Here is a 19,574-nt window from a genome sequence, read left to right on the forward strand (position 1 = left end):
GTCACACACTTCCATTATGATGCATAGCAGTACCTGTGCTTCCTGGCAAGAGTCTAAGCACTGAGGAAAGGGTTGTGATATTCTAGAGGGTGCTGGTATCAGTACCAACCCTCGTGGGAGGGAGACACTCACACCGCAGATAATGTCTGTTTCCTGATTTTGGTAAACCTTGCTCTTCGGTGATTTGAATGGGTCTATTGAGACAGGCCAGTGTGAGGATGTCCTGGTGTTTCCCTGGTAGAGCCATATCATCCCTGGTAGAGCCATATCAGCTGGCACTTCAGTGCTCACCCTTATTGCTTTTGCTCCAGAGAAGATTCTTTAACTGACACATCTTGCTGAAGAAGGCTTTCTGGCTGTCTTGCTTCATAGTGCAGGGTTCGCTGGGAAATACCTGAGTTTTGTTTCTGTTGCCTGGCACTTGGCCTTGCTTATCTATGGGAGGGTTGTTCTCCTGACTGATGCTGGGAAAAGGCTGATGCCTTCCCATGACCCTCTTTGGGTATTTTGATATATTTTTTTAAAAAGTTAAATTTTCATTAATATCCCATCTTCATGCTCCACAAATTAGTCAAGGACAGTGACAAGAGAGTCCACGTGGGTTGTTGTACAGATTATAGAGAGCTGATAAAGATATCACCAGAATGAGAGATCTTCCCATTGTGGAGACTCTGAGTTACCTTCAAAGTAGGGCTAGCAGGTGTACCTAGGGATTGGATGAGCCAACATCAGATTTGAGCATGTAGGAAGAGGAGGGGCCCAAGGTAGTACAAGTGTGACGTTGTGGAACCCAGGTCCTCAAGGGACTCAGTGGGCTGCAGGGAGCATCCTCACTGGCATCATGGCTATCTCAGCTAACACAATGACCCGGGGAGGTCTGAGAGGCTGGTTAAGGTGGAAGCAAGGGTATCAGGAAGTGTGTGAGTCCTAAGACCACTGTTCTGGAGGTCGATAACATATCAACAAGTGGGTTATAAAACTGGGAAGCCAGAAAGAGGTGGGGCACCACCTACTCCTAGCTCGAACTGTGGGAGATAAGACGAACAATTTCCATGTCCTCAGGAGAGAGCCAGGTTTCCGTCAGGGTGAAAGGTGGACCTAGGGAAAAGAAGTGAAGCCTCGAGGGACTTTGCTTGTGTACATGTCTGATGGAACCCGGGGGCAGGTGGGGCATGGAAGGGTGGGAGATAGGTTCTTACTAGAGCTTTGGAAAGCTACCCTAAGGAATAGTTAGCCTCCCAGAGGCTAGCCCCTAGAATCTGGAAATGGTACCTGGTCCTACTTATACAAGTTTGCTTCTAGGAGTTGGGTAAGCCATTTGTGATAGTGTTTTTCTTGAAAAAATGATTTCTAGTGGTGGCACACTAGAAGTGGGAATGGAGGATCTCCTGGGATCATGATGAGTTCAGCGAACCTTTTCTTGATCCATCTGAGGATTCTAGTAGCCTCGCTTGGGCTTCTCTGCAGTGGGACTTTTGTAGTCCCCCTCAGGAGCTTGATGTGGCTGGTGGCCAACCATATGTGCACCCTGGAGAAATCCAAGTCCCCATTCACACACCCCAGGGTCTATATACCTGCAGAGGACTCCTGACCTGCAGCAAGTGGGCTCCCCTTCTCATCTGCAAAACCTCCCAGTGTAGACTCTAGAAGCAAGGACGACAGAGAAAGGGGACAATGGCAGCATCACTGCAAGGGAGGTGAGTGGCCACCCCTGCCCTACTCCAGTGTGTTTCTAGAGCACTTGTCCCCCCCACCTCACTAACACTCAGCATCCAATCTGCCTGCAGGTTGGTGGTTGGAAACCATAGCCCTTGGAGAAATGGAAGGGGCCCTTTGTCTGTCTTGTCTCTGCTTTTCTGTGGTACTTGAAGAGAAGTTGTTCGTGGTGGATTCGCTTTACTTGTGCCGAATCATTCACGGACAACACTTTTTTCAGTACCAAATGCTACCTCTAAGGATTTCCTGGACATGATGATCAACTTGCAGAAAGATGGCGGTTCAGTCAAGCTGGTAGAGAAGCCAAGTATGGATGTTTGGCCACGGACAGTATGCTTGTGCTAGCTGTAAGTCACCTGGTCGGGTTACCTGAGCAACGGCTCCACCTGTAGGCCTCTCATCCGTGGTCCATGCCAACCTTGGTAAGGCAGCTGTGGCTCTGCCCCCAGTATCAGCTCACAAGACTCTGAAAAGAGGTCATCTTCCGGAAGAGATGTTGGTGCCAGCACCATTCAGGGTGTGTGACTGGTTGACCAGAGGGGCGTGCACTCTGTTCACCCTGTGGGCCACCTAGTCACCAACCCTCAGCATCAATTCCACTCAAAGAAGACTTTGCAGAGATCCGGCCAAGTTTGGGGATGTCAATGGACTTGATGGCTATGCCTGCTCAGTGGACCAGGATGAACTGTGGTCTTAGGGGTGTATGTTTACATAAGATGCCATGAGGCATCCGTGGTAGCCGCTGCATCATTATCACAGCCTACTTGAAATGTTGACTTCAGATGTGGACATGATGTTGACTTCCCATGAGGGACCTGAAGTCCCTTCTCTCCTGGGTGTGTGACTGAATTGTACTTTACTAAGCATGTGCCTTACTTATCTGATGGATCTATCTTCTGGTTGTCTAACCTCAATATCTTGTCTCTCTGCAGAAGAATCTGTGAGATGAAACCAACCTTGAGAAACAGTCCTGGTTGTCCGGACATCACCACACTATCACCGGAACTCCCAGAATACCTTTCCTTCATGGAAACTGTGGAATGGCGCCCCCTCTGGTCCAGGAGGACTAGCCAGATTCAATGCCATCATCATCTCCCTTTCAGGTAAGTGTGCCTCGGGTGAGCATGCACTTAACGCAGGTGTATGTCACTCGGCTCGGCCCACTACCCAATGCTGTCCCACCCCTTCTTCACAGGACAGTGGAAGCATTCACCTCTTCAAGAGAGTCGATGTGTTCTTCGCCAGTGATCATGTGTGATACTTGGAGAGAGGCTGGCCGTGATGAATTCGATTCATCTAAACGAGTCATACACGGCTCTCCTCTCTTCTAGTGTCAAACTCTACCACAGATGTCTTCTTGAGCCAGTACCGTTCTTAAGGTGGGTTTCTGGATGGCTGACCCTGTGACAAGTGCCTTCATCCAATTGCATATTTCACAGATTAAACCCAGTGTCTAAGCTAACCCTCTCATGACTTCCTAGGACATCTCTGATTTTTAGAAAGACCAGAGACTCTGTTGGGAGATTCTGTTTAAATGTTGAAATACGCTGGCTAGCTTCTGTTTTTTATTAGTACCTAATTCTACCATGGGAGAACAACTAGAAGCAGCCATGGTTAGGATACAGAATAGAATGGGAACCAGGGCATTGTGAGCCTATGTTGAGTTATCTGTAGCCATTCCATACCCTCAAGTGAAGTCTTTGAAGGTGACCTCACCTTCATCAAGCATCCCCAGGGCAACCTGCTTTGCAAGCTTGTGGTTTGCTGTGGGTATGGCTCTGCCACCTTTGACTTAGTAACCATTGCATGACAAATCAAAATCACCTTCCTCTTGGTACTTATTTGGACCGATAAACCAGAGGTTGGCCAGAGAGCATGGGTCTGATTGGTACTTAAAGCCACTCGGGGTCCTGTCCACTCTCAGAGGCTACTCCCAAGGTGCCCCACTGAAAAGAAGATGCAAGAGTGCCGTGAGAAGTCCCATCCCCTGGTATTTGGAGGGAGGTTGTCCATAGTGAGTTTGCATTATTTAATGATGCCCAATATAGGGTGGTCCTCTTTTTTGTACCACATCTCACCAGGTGTTTCCTTGGACCCGATACCAGTCGTGAGGAAGCCACTTTCATGTTGGGCTTTGTACCATCATCCTTGAACATGTGGTCACCTCCAGTTTCCTGACTCCATCCAGTCCCTTCATAGAGGGCATTGCCAGCACAGAGGAAGATACCCATGTTACAAACTTAAGGCGTGGATGTGGTGGCACTCATGGTACCTCTGGCTTTTTTTTTAATCTATTTGTAAAGAAAAGTAATAAATTTTGCCCCATCCCCCCTTCCACTAGCAAATCTTGTCTTAGAAGGAGGATTTCTTAGACCTGTTGAGAACTTCTGGAATGGGGTCCAGGAATCAGCATTTTTAGGGGTGGTGATGTAAGTGAGTGAGTGATTTTCCTTGCCTGTAGGCTGAGATATCAAAAAAAAATTGAGGACAGTGGAAGAACTATTCTCCATTTCTCCATTTTCTTTGTCAAAAGAGAATTTATTCTACTTATTACTATATTTATTAAAAAGATATATGCTCACGAAAAAAATAAAAGCAATATGAAGCAATTAAATTAAAGAAATTAGAAAAGTTTCTACCCACACATAAATAACTTCAGGAATTTCTAACTCCTTCCTGAGACTTATATATAAATGGAAAGGGAGGTAAAGGGAAAACTATTTCACAGGATAAATCTACCCTGTGTCTAATCATTTTATTTAAAATATAAATTATCATTTCACTTGCGCTTAACCTAAGGAACAATGACAGGAAGACTTAATAGATGTCTCCTGAAAGATCCCAACACAGCTGAGAAAAGTGAAGTTGAAAGCACTAAGTAGTTTGGACCAGACTCTGCTGCTTCTGACTGCTGCAGACATGAAATGCCCCACGTTGCTTTCTTTACCATTATAATGCATTTTAATTTTTCTATTGATGAAAAATGTGCATGTGATGAAAATTTTTCTATTGATGAAAAATGTGCAAGTGTTTAAGATGGGTCCTCAGTATTACAGATAGCTTCCCCGTTGACCACTTGTTTTCTTGAAAAGGGGGCTTCTATTTCTCAGCTCTTAATTCATCTCTCAATGCAAGGAGGATTTTTGTCATTTCTCCAAGAGTGGCTCCCAGACACTACCCTTCCTCCTCTTCCTGTCCCCTCCCTGATGTTCCCTCTCCTCTTCTTTTTTCTTTTCTCCAAAATGGGGGGTGAAACCCTTCACACACGCACAGAGAAAACTCACTCACTGAGGCATAACCAAGCCAGCCTCTGTTCTTGATCACATTGACCTTTTGATTCTATGTCCTGTGAACCTGTAACTAGCATAACCTCCAGTATGGTTCACATAGGTCCCTGCAGGACAGGCTGAAAGTATGTTCGGAGTTACGTTCTCTCTTCCTTAACTCACAAGGGTCTTCCTTTCTTTCATTTGTAGCTGTGCATTACACACCAACTGACTTGAGGTTGCGGGTGAGGGACTCCCCAGGAGTTTTACACATTTGTGGAGGTTTTCCTATGTATTCTTGTTACTGGGCTAGGCCTTTAGCTGAACAGTGGATTAACCTGGGAAATATCCATGGATTCTTTCTCTCGTTTGCTGTCTGCTGGTCATAGCTTTAGGATAGCCTGTTTGACACCTGATTTCCAAACTACATTTCTTTCTCATTTTTTTGGTGTTCTAAGACTTTCCTATTGAACACTGGTAACTTTACCAGATGATAACCCTGCCAGTATTTTCCTGTATGTTTTTTTTCTCAATTGTAATTTTTATTCCTTCTTTATTAGAGTTAGTTGTATCATTCAAAAGATGCTCTCTTGAGTTCTTCTTGGTTTAAAAAAAAAATCCAAGTTTTCTGTATTGTTCTTTAGTTAGTCCTCTGCCCATCCCCTGCTGCCATCTTCACTGTGACCCTCTCTGGTGTCATTTGCATCATGAATTTGTTTAGTTCAAGGCATCAGAACCCCTTTCTCATTGCTATTTTCCACCTTGACAGGATGCCTAATTGAAATGCCAGCTTCTGGGGTGAATGGAGACTCACTGCCTGCCATCGGGCAAGGTCTAAGATGGACATGGACCCACCATCATCAGGCAGGTTCTGGGGTAGACATGGGCCCACTGTCATTCGGTAGCTATGTGAATTTACTGTCAACCAAGCAAGTCTTGTTTGTTCATTTCTTTGTTATCTCATGTTCAGTGAACCATTAGCTAAGAAGTACAATCTATTGTTAGGAAGACACCATGAAAGTTTGCTTACCCCGAGGGATGAGGCCATGATTCGAGGGTCACTGCCATTTAATGCTGACCTTATTTTTATGATGAGTTTTTGCAGAGTTGTCCCCTCTGTGAGCTCTGTAGGGAATCCCTAGACACAAAGCCTATGTAAGGTGAGGGTCATTGCTCTTTGCCTCAATGCCAGTGTGAAGCCAGGGACTCTCCGCTCCTATGATGACCAGAATGAAATCTGTGCATCTAGGGCCTCCATCACCTGACCCCAGAAGGACCCTTAGACACTGTAGCCTGGGCAATCGGGCCAAGGCTATAGATGACCATGGGCTTCAGGGGGAATGGGTTGGATGTGGGGTATGTGATGCCTTCTCAAGCCCTCTCTCAGTCAACGCAGTAACCTGCTGTGTTCACTGTGCTTGGGGGACTTCCTGGAGGAAGCCAGCTTCAGAGAAGAGATGCTGGTACCCATGTGCGGTGCTTGGAGATAGGTTATCCGTGTTGCCTTCGCTTTACTTGTGACGAATCATACACGGTTGACCTATTTTTCAGTACCAAATCCCGCCTTGGAGGAATTTCTGGGGTGGGACTGTGGTGTTAGCGTCTCTCCAGGGTAAGTGAAGGGATCATTCACCATGGGTAGATCTAGTAAGAGGAATGCTGTCAGCACGCAGTGTGTCCCTGGTTCTTTGGTGGACTCAGGGAGGGAGGTACCTACTTTGGAATGAGGTGAAGTGTTCTGTAGTCATTCACTTTCTTTCTTTGACAAATCACATATAATCTACCTTCTAAGGTATAAAATGTGGCCCTCAAACACCTTAGGGAAAGGCCAAGGTCTGAACTAGGAATTGTGTTCACAGCCTCTACTCCGATGTTTACATCAGCCCCTCTGGCCATGCAGTCTGGGCTCACTAGAAGAGGCAGTGGCATTCCTTAGTGTTGTTCTGAAAGAAACCTTCCCACTCTAGGACACACCCATGTGGGCGTGGCAAACCCCTCCATGATGACTTCTGGACAGTGACATTAACTAACCACAAGCAGGTGACAAGAAGTGGCCCTAGGCCACAGGGCATGTGTCATATGGCTAGAATATATAGCCATCTGCCCAACTCTCAGGGACTCTATCTTCAGGCCTGCTGCCTGAGATGTACCAACACAAGCTCTCGAAATCAAGTGTTCGAATGGAGGTTGTCCATGGTGTGTTCATTTTTTTTATGATGAGTATTACATGGCCAATCTCCTTTCGGCACTAAAATCTTCCTGGGAGAGCTTCTCCGACTGTGTGGGTTAAGGAAATAAATTGTTCCCTGTACTAAGTGCTTTTCCTGGGACTTATGTCACCTGGTTGTCAAAGTAAGATTTCCCAGAAATGACAGTGACTATTTCAGTGACTCTGTGGTTGTCTGGCCATGGTTGTAAAGAACAGAGTACATTGTGTACTCTGTATTTAGATGAGAAAACATCAAAGATTTAGGCATACTGCAGATAAGAACAAATTTCGTTCACCCATGGGGTGGTGTTAACCACAATTTAACTACAACTCATTCCTTACCAGTTTCACCAGTCCAGGGGTAATCTCAAGGAAGTAGAAACAGCTCTCAGGCTGGTGAATGGGGAGAGACGTCTCACAGTGACATTTAGTGACATGAGAATGCTGATGTCCTTTGCCTGCTTCAGTGTCCCTTGGGAAGGAGAGGACTCAGCAGCATTCATTACCACCTGATGCTTGCTAATGGTGTGACCTTGAATGAGTCAGCCTGTCATCTGTCTGTGCCTCCGTTTGTCTGTCTGAGAGTGTTAATGGCTACTTAATAAGTAAGGTATGTATACGCGCTGAATGTGCCTGGCTTCCCCCAGAAAAATTGAAAAACCATTGGCTTTTATAATGATGGTTGTTGCATGAATGTAGTTACTCTGTGGATCTCTTCCCACCTCTGGAACACAGGTTCCCTGAGCCAAGAATCCTCGTCTAATGCTTGTAGGTGCACACGGTACGAATGGCGCTGAATGAATGGCAGTTTGACATGCTTTCTTTGTTGAACCCTCTTTGAGGCCTCTTGGAAGCCGGAGAGAATGGAGGACAGTCCAGAAGCCTTGTGCCCTGATGCTGCTGGTTTGTCTGTGGGGTCTTGCTGTCCTCTCGGGATGCTGCCTTGGAAAGGGGGTCATCCACTTTTAGGTCAGCCTTCATTGGTGGGCAGGATGGATACTACTACACAGAGAGTCATGGTTTCTTCTATGTCAAACCTACCTCAGGACTTCTCTGGGAGAGAAAGACTTTGGGATTCAGACTTGGTGTCCCATGTGCTTCTGGGTGAGTGACCAGTATCTGGCCAAAGCCTGGACATTTGTATAAGTCTCTGTCCACGCATAGGCAGGAGAGAACTCTGCAAGCCAGTCCATGGGGGCTTATCGGAGGTAACGCCAGCCTCCCTAGAGGGTGGGAGTCAGGGAGCCAGAGCTGAGGGAGGCAGTGCTGCCTGGGGAAGAGGCGCCCTGCACTACTCTCGGCCTGTGCTGACGTTTGATTCTTGAGCAGAGGTTGCCCTTGGTGAATTCGCTTTATTGATGTTGAATCACACAAAGGCAACTTTTGTTTGAGTATCAAAGCCTGCTTGGGTGGCATTGGGGATAAAATAAAAAGTTCTGGGTCTCTGTGTATGTCATGTGCTAGACTGGATGGTGTGGATATAGGTATGGACAGGAAAGGATGTGGCTAAGACAATACCATGTGACCAGACGCGTAGTCCCAGGAACCAATGGAGAGGTGCAATGTGTCTCTTCCTCAGGTCTTCTCAGCCCAAATCCTCTTTGTTATACCAGCACCTAGGCCCCCTAGTTGCAGACACACTAGCTGTTCTATCTCAACTCTGAAGGCACCTTGACTAAACAAATTCTCTCCTTTGACAGTGTCAAAGATAATGGCCGCCTTCCCTCCTCATACCCTTCCTCTCCCCAACTCACTGGGTCAGGAGCGCTCATGTCGAATCTGTTTTCTCCCCTGCCCTACTCCCTCAACCCAATTCTGTCTGCTTCTCTTTCTTCCTCATCGTTCACAGAACCTTGTTCTCCATTTTTGGATGGGTTAGGAAATGAATAGAGGCAACCAGCATTTCATCCCGTTTACATTAAATAATAGTGATAAAAATAATCACAAAATAACACCACAAACTACCAGAATGGCTCGGAGGAAAATGTGTTCAATTGACTACAAATTGGCAGAAGAATCCAATTTTCTTGACAACATTTTAGCTATGACATTTGACCTGGGGAAACAGTACTCTGTAGACATGGGGCAGCATGTAGCCGCAAGGGGCAGCTTCAATAGTGGCGGATGCTGTGAGCAGTAATATTTGTGGGAGATGAACGCACATCGAGGAATCAAATCATCGTTCAGATTTTTAAATGGGAAAGAATTGATCCTAATGAAAATGATTTGAGGAAATAGCGAGGGAAATAAAAGAAATGAAAATGGCCCAACAGCACAGTCAAGGAAGCTAAGCAGGGAATTGGATTAGTTTAATGGAATTTACTTTAAAAAAAAAAAAGAAAGAAAGAAAGAAAAGAAAAGCGTGTTTTTATGAAAATCAATGCAGGTACAGTGTTTGGTCAGATGGGGAACTCCATGAGATTAGACTAGAGCTCCTGGAGTAGAAGGAAGACCTGGTCACAGGACAGGTTCTTTGTGTGCCTAAACTTTATTTTTCCATCCCAAACCTTTACAGAGAACTTCCTAGACAGACGTGCTGACTGGAGTACTGGTCGTCTGAGGATGTGACTGGGTACCGATGCCAAAGCATATACCTGATGAGCAGCCTTCTTTGTTTTCCTCTATCCTCGTGAAACATTCTGGGTAAGACACTGGTTCTGGGGTGGGGTGGATACTCCATGCTCAATGGAGTCTTCTCTTCCAGAGCAGTTGGTACCTGGAACATTTTAGGGCCTGCCCTTCTTTGGGTTTCCATGTAACCAGCTTCCAGTGCTAGGCTTTAAGACATGCCCATTGGCCTGGAGGCTGGCCCCATTTGGGAGATCATCATAAAGTCGATGTATCCAAAATCTAATACACCATCTGGGGTATGATAGGCACCTGGGGTTTCATGGTGGCTCTCTTTCCAAAAGGATCTTTACCTCAAAGAACCTCAGAGGCTACCTCATTGTCTTGAGCTGGTCAGTGGCTGGAGCTGTCTCTAGGACAGGTACTTGGAGGAAGAACCTAGACAAACTTCCACATGCTGTTGACTGGATGTTGTATCTACTGCTAGCTACCATCATTGCCACTGTATGGTTCTTAGGAACATTTCCAGGAGGTGATGTCAGCTGGGGGAAGAGCCTCTGTTCCACAGGTTAGTTTCCAGGACACCTAGACGAAGCTGCCCGGTGGCGTCTTTTCCCCGTATGACACACTGCATGTGACCGGTCTCTTGCCGCCCTGCCGCAAGGCTAGAAGCCTGCGTGAACTCTTGCCAAAATCAGAGAAGGGATTCTGATGTTGGTCACACTCCAAGATTTTGAAAACGAGTGGCGAACACAGAATCCATACTCTGCTTATGGCCTAAGTCAATGGATCCTGACCCTTACCGGATAACCCTCTCTGTGACGTGCCTGTGCGGGGCTGCCCTACATGTTGTCAAGAAGGGACCGTGTGGGATTTCCTTCGATTGTTTTTTCTCTCCTCCCTCCATGTTTATCTTGGAAGCTTTATTTGCTTGGTTTATGGGGTTGAATGGTCAAACAGTTCTTGCTATGACATCACTGTTGGGGGGGTTGGGTGATAGGGCGGGGATGTCAGGGTTATGAGGCTGCAGTGGTTGGCCCCAAGGAAGAGCATCTCTGGATGATGCAGTCACTGCCTTCTTGTTTCTGGAAGGCATCATCTCTAGGAGGGTGGGGTGTGCTATGTTCACAAGGTCTTAGAGCATCCCTCTCTCCGGCTTACAAGGGAGAGTTAGTGTGGGCAGAGTTCTGTGCCTGCTTCTGCTCTGAGTCAGCTCCTCTCTACCTGGGTCTCAGGGTTGGCATCTGGGAAGGCTCTAGATAGTCATTCTGGGGAGGTGAAAGTATGGTAGATTGAACTGGGGAGGTGATGGGATAATTGCTCTCATATGGTAGAGGGTGCTTCCTTGCTCAATGGGGAGGTATAAACTCTGAGGGGCTCCGGGATGGTTCTTCTGGAAACGCAGCCATCGGCCTCGTTCTGAGCATCCGAGCCTCTCCATGGTACTCGGAGAGAGGTTACCCGAGCAACTTTGCATCTGGAGGACGAATGTTGCTCGGTGAACCCCTTTTCGGTATCAAATCCCTCCAGGGAGGCCGATAGGAGGCCCAGCACCTCAGGGAAGGAACATGGACTCATCTCTGCTCTGGGGTATGGGACGGATGGTCGACCAGCTGGAAAGTAATTGTTTCTAATGTACTTCACCTGGTCCACTAGCCGTCGGTGCCCGCTGCAGCCCGCGCCCAGGATGTCACTACCTCAGCTCAACACCTCTGCTGGTACTTGAAGGGAGATCGACCGTGTTATATTCGCTTGGCTGACTTCGAATAATACATGGTTGATCTTTTCTCAGTATCAACGCTCAGCTTGGAGAAGCTCTTGGAGTTGCAGCCCTCGTGGGGGTGGGGGCAGCATGGTGCTTGTAGGTTGCTGCCTAAGCGGGGTGGGGGGGGCTGGATTGGGTGGGACAGGCTGTATGCTGTGTGTGTTCAGTTCTTCTCACCATTCATCTGCAATCCCCCTTCCCCCCCTCCCCCAGGAACAGCTTCAGGTGGTGATTCCAGCTCCAGGGTTGCTGTGGTCAACACTGGGTACTTGAGGAGAGGTTGTCTGTGGTGAGTTCGCTTTATTAATGACGAATATAACACAGATGGCCTGTTTTCAATACCACCTGCCACTCCGGTCACTCGGCAGTACATACCAGGTGTCACACCGCTGCCCGGTAGGTAAATGCATGGACTCTGTATGACGCTTTGTCACCCCTCTTCACCGAACCTCAACTCCACCTCCATCCCGAGGATCACACCAACCTCGTAGGCTGGGCCACGAAGCATTGGCCTGAGGTGCGGTGGATGACTGGAATCTGTCTACCTTCCATGCCTCTCGCCCACCACAAGTGTGGGTGTTTGTCCCTGTCTAAAGGCGTTCCACTGAGGGCTGCATGCCTGCATGCCCTGCACCCTGGGCACCTCCCAGTATCACGAGGGCTTGGAGGGATGGCATAATACTTAGGGAAGATCCAGGCCAGTCGGTTACATTGGCAGTTTCTAGTATCTGAGGCGAGATAGCCCGTGATGAGTTTCCATTCTTAAGGACAGTACAGCGCATGCTCACCTCTCTCTATCGTTGGCTCTGTGAGCCTGGGTGTCAGGGGAGGGACATACTTTGCTGACAGCTGATGGTCAAGCATGTTTCAGACTCATCCTGGCCCAGAGCATCAAATCTCCTCAGGTAGGGGTTGGGAAGTCTAGGAGAGCATCTTAGAGGAAGAAGTATCCTATAGAGAGTCCATGCTGGTGGTACCTGAAATAGGTTGTCTCTGGGATGCTTGCTTTCTATCTGATGACTGTTCCACAGCCCCACTCCTTTCTTGTACCATATCCTACCCTAGACCATTTCTACTTTGAGGCATTGACACTGGCACCAGAAGCCTTTGTGTAGATTGACTCTGTAGTCTGTATGTGAGACTATCCCTTGGCCTGTCATGTCCCCAGTTCCACCCTGTTGGAAACAGCACAGAATGTCCTCCTGAGTCTATGAGGCAGTGATACCCAAGCTCTGTCCCTGCTTCAAGCACACAGGGGTCCCAACAGGGGTCTGTACTTCTTTATCCTTTCTCCAACTTTACACTCGGGCTCTATCAGACTCCTGTGAGCTTACCATAGAGGCTTGACCCGGACGGAGACTCAGGGACCCCAGAAAGTAGCTCATCATGCCCAGTAAGAGCCTTTGAAAGACAGACTATAGATTTGGGGTATTTAGCAAGGCTCCCCATGGTGCCAAAGAGTTCTTTCTGATTAAGCATGCCTCATCCCTGCTCCCCACTGGAGCAAGTAGCACCCTCACCCTGACCACTTCACCCTGCATGCTTTCTCTCCTCTTCTCAGCCTCCTCAGCAGCAAGATGCTCTTCCAACAGAGATAGTGGCTGCTCACCCTGGCTTGGACCTAGCACATGGTCTCTCTTAGATCTCTTCCTCATGTTCAGGAGAGTCTGCCCACGCCCCTCCCTCTGGGAGCTGGTCCTGGTTGCTGTCTCCCCACAGACACTCTTCCTTAGCCCTCAAGCTTGCCCCGCCCCATCACAGGAGTTCAGGACTCCAAGGAGGATAGTGTTCCCTGCTCAGCAGTGCCATTGCAGGCAGCCTGACACCACAGTCCAGTTCCTTTGTGATACACCCTCAGACTACTTGTTAGCTATGGCTCCCCAGGTGCCTGCTCTCTCAAACCGCCTAGTACTGGCTACATGTTCCAGCCTCTTCCTGTCCCCCCCCCCAAAAAAAAAAAGCTATAAGATTTCCCAAGGCAGGGGTTGGACCTTTTCTATACATCTTTTTCCCTTCCTCCCTTTCACTCCCTCCCTCCCCCTCCCTCCTTTTCTGCTTTCTTCCCTTCCCTCCCTCCTGTCTTACTTCCCTGACTTATCCTTTGCTGTATTCTAAGCCTTAGGATCCAGGCCAGGTCTATAGTGACAGAATAATGGAGCGTGCTGATTGACTAATAGAGTCCCCAAAGGCAGAAACCATATTAAGTTAATCCCCAGGAAAGTGGTGAGCATGAAGCAGGAATTCCATAAGATGTGGTGACTGCTTCCATAAATATGGAAGCTGGCTCCTGCATAGCCTTTGCATTTGTTAGAGGCCTCCCGCCCCAGTGTGTCAATGATTTCTGAGGCTCTCTGCAATAAGGGACAGACAGGTCAGCCAGGTCTGTGGTCTTTTCTTTTACTTTTGTAGCTAGGGTCTCATGCTAGGCTTCAAATTCAGCTGAGCGCAACCCCCCACCCTCGACTCCATGAATGCCTCTGTGGCAGTGAGCCAGAGGCCCCTTGGAGGCCCTTGTGCGGCAGGCCTGAGCTGCTGTCAGGGCTAATATTTTATGCATGGGCCTAAGTAAATGGGAACATTTGGAGATGGAAATTGCTGTTAATGACACATCTTTGGAATATATTAAACGCGCGCAAGAAGGCTGCCGATCTCTCTATTTAATTGCACCAATGTAAGCGCAGCCACAGCACAGCAGCCGCAGATAGGCTACCCAAGTCTCTTCACCGCTGATGGGGAAAGCCCCAGGTACCTCACCCACCGAGGGAGTATTATGTGCAAGATGGAATGTCAGCTGGCATGCCAAGCAATCACCAACACACGAACACATACTCCAGACTCACTGGAGACCCAAAGAGGGTGATCCCTCCTGCTAGGTGCCGACTTTTATTAAAAGCAAAATTACTAGATTTATCTATTGTTTGAGGAGAAGAAAAGACAAATAAAGGACTCTGCTCATCCAGTGAGTCAAGTGAAAATGTCTGTCCCTCGGGCAGACAAGAGGAAAGCCTCCAGGGGGACCTTCAGGGGTCAGAGAATTCACCATCTCCAAGATAGTGTGTTAACCCAGTCAGTGTGCCATGGTCACAGAACACATGCTATTTCCCTGTGCCTGGCAGGTGATCGAGCCAGTTTGCTTCCTATCCCGTTGTTTCTTAGGATGTGGTTAGACTAAGCCAGTTGTCGTCTGTCCCTTTACTATTTTCAAGGAGAGAGAGAGAGAGAGAGAGAGAGAGAGAGAGAGAGAGAGAGAGAGAGAGAGCGCACCTGATGGTATCTGGAGAGCTGCACACTATTCTGAATGGGCTAGGGCAGTCCTAGAGATAGAGTCAGTAAAGTTTCTTTGTCAAGGCTTAAAGGGCTGTGGCAACCTGTGTACCCCTTGAGCTGCTCACTGTAGATGTTCAGAAAATGCCTGTCTTCCTTGAATCAAATGGCCTTAGGCACCAGCACCAAGGAGGTGAGGGACAGATAGCTGTGGGGAAGCCCAGAGACTGTTTGTGGAATGAATAAATAAAAACGCACCCTTTTTTTGAGGAAATTAAGAAACAGGGAAAGGGCAGGCAATATAAATCTCCAGCAACATTGCCAATGCCACAGCTGGGCCCGCTGAAAAGACCCTGTGGAGGTGGTGGGGTCATTTGTCATGGGCGAGGACAGGCTTAAGGGCTGGGACACAGGCCCTGCTGGAGGCTCGTCTGTCATTTTCTCATTATCCCTGCGACGTGGAGGGCAGCTAGCGGATCACAGAACAGCAGCCTCCCAACAGAGGCGGCAGGGCTGTGAGTGCGAGGGACCCCGAGGGAGGGCAGGCTGCCCCAGGCCCTGCCCCCTCCAGGAAGCCTTCTCGCTCCAGCCCAACACACTGTCCTCGGATGTTCATCGTGTATCAACGAGACTGTGGAAGGGCCCCTGATAACTTGTTCCCATGTGTCCCTTTGCTTGCCTGGGTTTGGTGTATCGGAGACACTGTGAATGCTTGTTGGTCTATTCCTTTTTAGGCAAGTGACGCTGAATTGGTCCTTGGGAGCCAATGTTCAGGATCTCTGCCTACACTCCCTCCCAGCTGCTCATCCTAGGTTGAGACATCCCATTGGGGGCTTCCATGGGAGACCTATGGCTATTAACAAGCCCCAAGGCCTGACCTGAAGCCATCAGTGGCCCAGGTGAGTGTATGCCCTCAGGATTTATACTTAGCTTCTTTATAGCTTGGAGCAGTGCTGGGGTTTTCCCAGGGCACGAGGGGTGCAGAAGTTGTGTAGAAGATGCACAGAACGGGGTTGAAGGCACGCATCCCAGCCCTACACACACACACCCCAGTCCCCCCCCGCCCCAATCCTGCCATCTGTGACAGCTTCGTTTTCGCTAACACTCAAAAATACATGGTTCTGCTACGCTCTCCTTGGCAGGCAGGGTAGCCAGAGCTGCAGGGTTGCCAAGGCCTGGGGGAGCCGCCAGCCTGCAAAGTTTACTGTACAAACAGTTGGGGCGGGAGGGGGGGGAAGAGGGTGCGTCTCTGTTAACTCAAAATCCCCATCAGTAAACATGGCAGTTTAAAGTGTAATTAACTCAGGCCGGAAAAGAATTCTGATTTGGACTGCTTTTCACAGTTGAGATTGTTTTACTTTTATTTATTTATCTCTTTCCGGGTGTGGTGGTGTCTGTGGAGGGTTTTAGCCAGGAAAAATAGAAACGGGGAGGGCTTGGTGGGATGAACCAGTTGAGACTGAGAATGCTGGCAGGGAGGGGGAGATGGGCTTGCCACATAAAGCCTGGGGTCTTCATCTGTTTTCTGTCCTGGGCGGTGGGTGGCTTCTTGCAGATGGAGGGACTATTCGAGAAGGTGTGCCAGGGCCGCTTACTGAGAAAGGGACACAGGTAGCTCAGGGATTATAGGGTTCTGGGGTGACTCAGACACTTGAGGCTCCCTCTAATGTCTCTTTGCTTCTGTCTCACAGTAGCTGCTCTGCCTGAGTTTGTTGCTTTTCCTCTCCCTGGATCTCCTGCTTACGACTACCGACTACCAACAACAAAGATGTCTGACCCCAGAAGATACTCCCCACTGCCCACCTCAAAAGACTATCCACAAGCCAGTGGGATCCAATACCCCCTCCCCCACCCCCAATGCACCCTGTGCTATCCACTGAGTCCCCATAGCCCTACTTCTCACCCATGCCTCATGTCCCACCCCGAGCCTTGCATTTCAGATCTGAGCAGCCCTTGCTTAGGAACCTGAGGAGGGGGTGGGTACGCAGACCCAGGGGACTGAGCAGGGAGGGGGAAGGAGGGATTTCTGCTCTTGGCTTTCAAAGTCTCAGTGTATGTATCCCTTTGAATAATAAACATATATTATAAAATGTAAATATGCTTGCGTGTCTGTATTCAGGGGGACTTTTGTTAAGTGGGGCATGGGGGTTAACAGCATGGTCTGGTCTCTTTCAAGAGGGACCTCCTGGGATGTCTCTGGTCTCTACCCTGAAAGCCCTTTGCTGAAAGCAACATCCAGAACGAAGCAGGGGTTCACACCTGGATTCCTGACCCCCGATCCCCCCGTACCAGCCCCATAGTCTGATTCAAGAACCAGGGACATGAAAAGATACCCTTTCCTATCTTTCTGGGGTCTCACATGGGCCCCGCCCCCTTCCAGCTCCATCTGAACAAGCCGAACCCCCTAGGGCAGAGGCTAGATCCTGGGATACAGCCTGTGCCCACGCGCCTCTCATTGCCGGGCCTCAGCTTGGTCACGACTCAGCAGGGTTGACTCAGACAGAGCCCGGAGCAGGAGACTCATAAATTACATAATTACCCATGAAACCTGCCGCCACCGCTCTCTCCAGCCGGGAGGGACACGCGCTCCGCACAGGCTCTGGCCGGTAGTGACTCACTGTTTTCCCCAGAGCCTCTGCCCGCCCACCCACACAGCCACCTCATCTTGGCTAGATGGGCAGGAGGAGGGGGACCTGGACTCCATCCCCCCCCTCTTCCTGTCAAGACAAAAGCAGGCAGGCAGGCAGGCAGCCCCCGTCTTGCTGAGAGGGCTTAAGTGGGGGCACTTGCCCCTCTACCGTCCCTCTGCAGCCCCCTGGTGGTACTTCTCATAGATGGCTGCTTGTGACAAAGGAGGAAACTGAGGCTTGGGAGGCAGCCTGTCTCCTGTCCTTCCTGCATGATGGCTTTGGTTATAGCTGATCAGACCAGCAGAGAGAACCTTGAAGTCTCCAGCTACCCACATTCCCCCAGTGTAGGGAAATTCGAGGGCGGGGTGGCAGTAGTGGGTGGGTGGGTGGGAGAACACCCTCATAGAAGCAGGGCAGGGAAGATGGGATAGGGGGTGGGAACCAGCAAAGGGTTTGAAATGTAAATAAAGAAAATATCCAATTTTTTTTAAAAAAAAAAGGTGGGGGAAGACTTCTAGCCCTTTCTCCAAGGCCCTTAGGTAGAAACTAAGTGCATCTTTGAAAAACAGTTCAAAAATGATGGTGCACTTTGACAGGCAGAAGGTGGCCTTTCCAACCCACATGGGGTAGGGTGGGGTAAGGGGGCTCTTGGGAGAAATAGCTCAACCAGTAAGGTGCTTTCCATGCAAGCATAAGGAACTGAACTCAGAGCCCCATGTAAAATGTCAATCACAGTAGTCTGGACCTGCACAGTAAATGTCTATAACCCCAGCATGCTGGGAAGCCAGCTAGCCAAACCTGGAAGGAAGCTCCAGGTTGTGTGAGAGAAAAATGTCACACACACACACACACACATACACACACGTTAAATAAAATGGAGTGTAGAACCACTTGCTGACTGTCCGAGTATGGCTGTCTCCTGAGAGGTTTTGCCAGAGCCTGACCAACGCAGATGCAGACTGATGCTCGGATGCTCGCAGCCATCAGACTGAGCGTGGGAACCCCAATGGAGGAGTGAGGAGAAGAACTGAAGGTGCTGAAGGGCTTTGCAACCCCATAGAAAGAACAACAATGTCAACCAAACAGAACCCCCACCCCCAGAGCTCCCAGGGACTAAACACCAACCAGAGTAGCATAGCTCCAGCTGCATATGTACCAGAGGATGGCCTTATCTGGTATCAGTGGGAGGGGGAGGCCCTTGGTCCTGTGGAGACTCAATAACCCAACGTAGGTGAATGCTAGGGAGTGGGTGAGTGAGTGGGAGGGGCGTGGGTGGGAGGAGCTTCCTCATAGAAGCAGGGGGGATGGGCAATGGGATAGGGAGTCTGTGGAGGGGAATCCGGGAAGGGGGATAACATTTGAAATGTAAATTAATAAAATAAGCAAAAAAAAAAAAAAACAACCCAAAAGTATAAGTGGCTGTGTCTAAGCCAGAGTCTGATTCTTGAAATCCACATGGTAGAAGCAGAGAACATATTCTAGCACACTGTGATCTCCTCCATATGCTTGCTTTGATATGCGTGCACACAAAATAAATAAACAAATGCAAAACAAAGATCTTTGAAAGCTGGGGATGATGGAAGATACCTCACGTCGACCTCTGATCTCCGAGTGCACACGCATGCACAAACACACAGATACTCAACTAGATAAGGAGATACTATCTGAGGCTGGATAGACAGCTCAGTGGTGACACTCATAACTTATTTCAGAAAGACCCAGGTTTGATTCCCAGTACCCACGTAAAATAAAAATAACCCAAGCAGCATAAATAAATATAAAACATAATAAATAAATATAAACATAAAAATAAATATAATAAATAAAACATAATAAATAAAACATAAAAATAAATATAAAACATAAATAAAAATAAACAAAAATTTTTAAAAATGCTTCTTTAAAAATAAACAAATAAACAAATAAATAAGTAAAACCTGACTGTATAGGCTCCATAGTCTAAGGGCTTTGTTTCAGATCCTGTCTGTGTTACCCTCTACGGGTATTTCTGCCTTTCTCTTCTCAGCTTCAGTTTCCTTAGGTACACATTAGGATCAACTCCATCCTACTAAGGAGGATAGACAAGGGGGATTTTTTTTTCTGGCAGTGCTTTAGGCTTTTTTTTGACTTGAGGGCTCCCTCCAAGGCCCTTCTTG

The 19,574-nt window shown here is 48.4% G+C and overlaps 1 long non-coding RNA gene across 1 annotated transcript; it reads left to right on the forward strand.

The window, feature by feature from the left end:
- The first annotated feature begins 11,748 nt into the window (after positions 1 to 11,748).
- Positions 11,749 to 16,703, forward strand: LOC114618764. Its single transcript, XR_003711005.1, has 3 exons — positions 11,749 to 11,813; positions 15,523 to 15,687; positions 16,480 to 16,703. It is a non-coding gene; the product is annotated as an uncharacterized LOC114618764 (long non-coding RNA).
- Positions 16,704 to 19,574: the final 2,871 nt, after the last annotated feature.

The sequence above is a fragment of the Grammomys surdaster genome, unplaced genomic scaffold (genome assembly GCF_004785775.1).
Source record: "Grammomys surdaster isolate TR1022 unplaced genomic scaffold, NIH_TR_1.0 144, whole genome shotgun sequence".
Lineage (NCBI taxonomy): Eukaryota > Metazoa > Chordata > Mammalia > Rodentia > Muridae > Grammomys > Grammomys surdaster.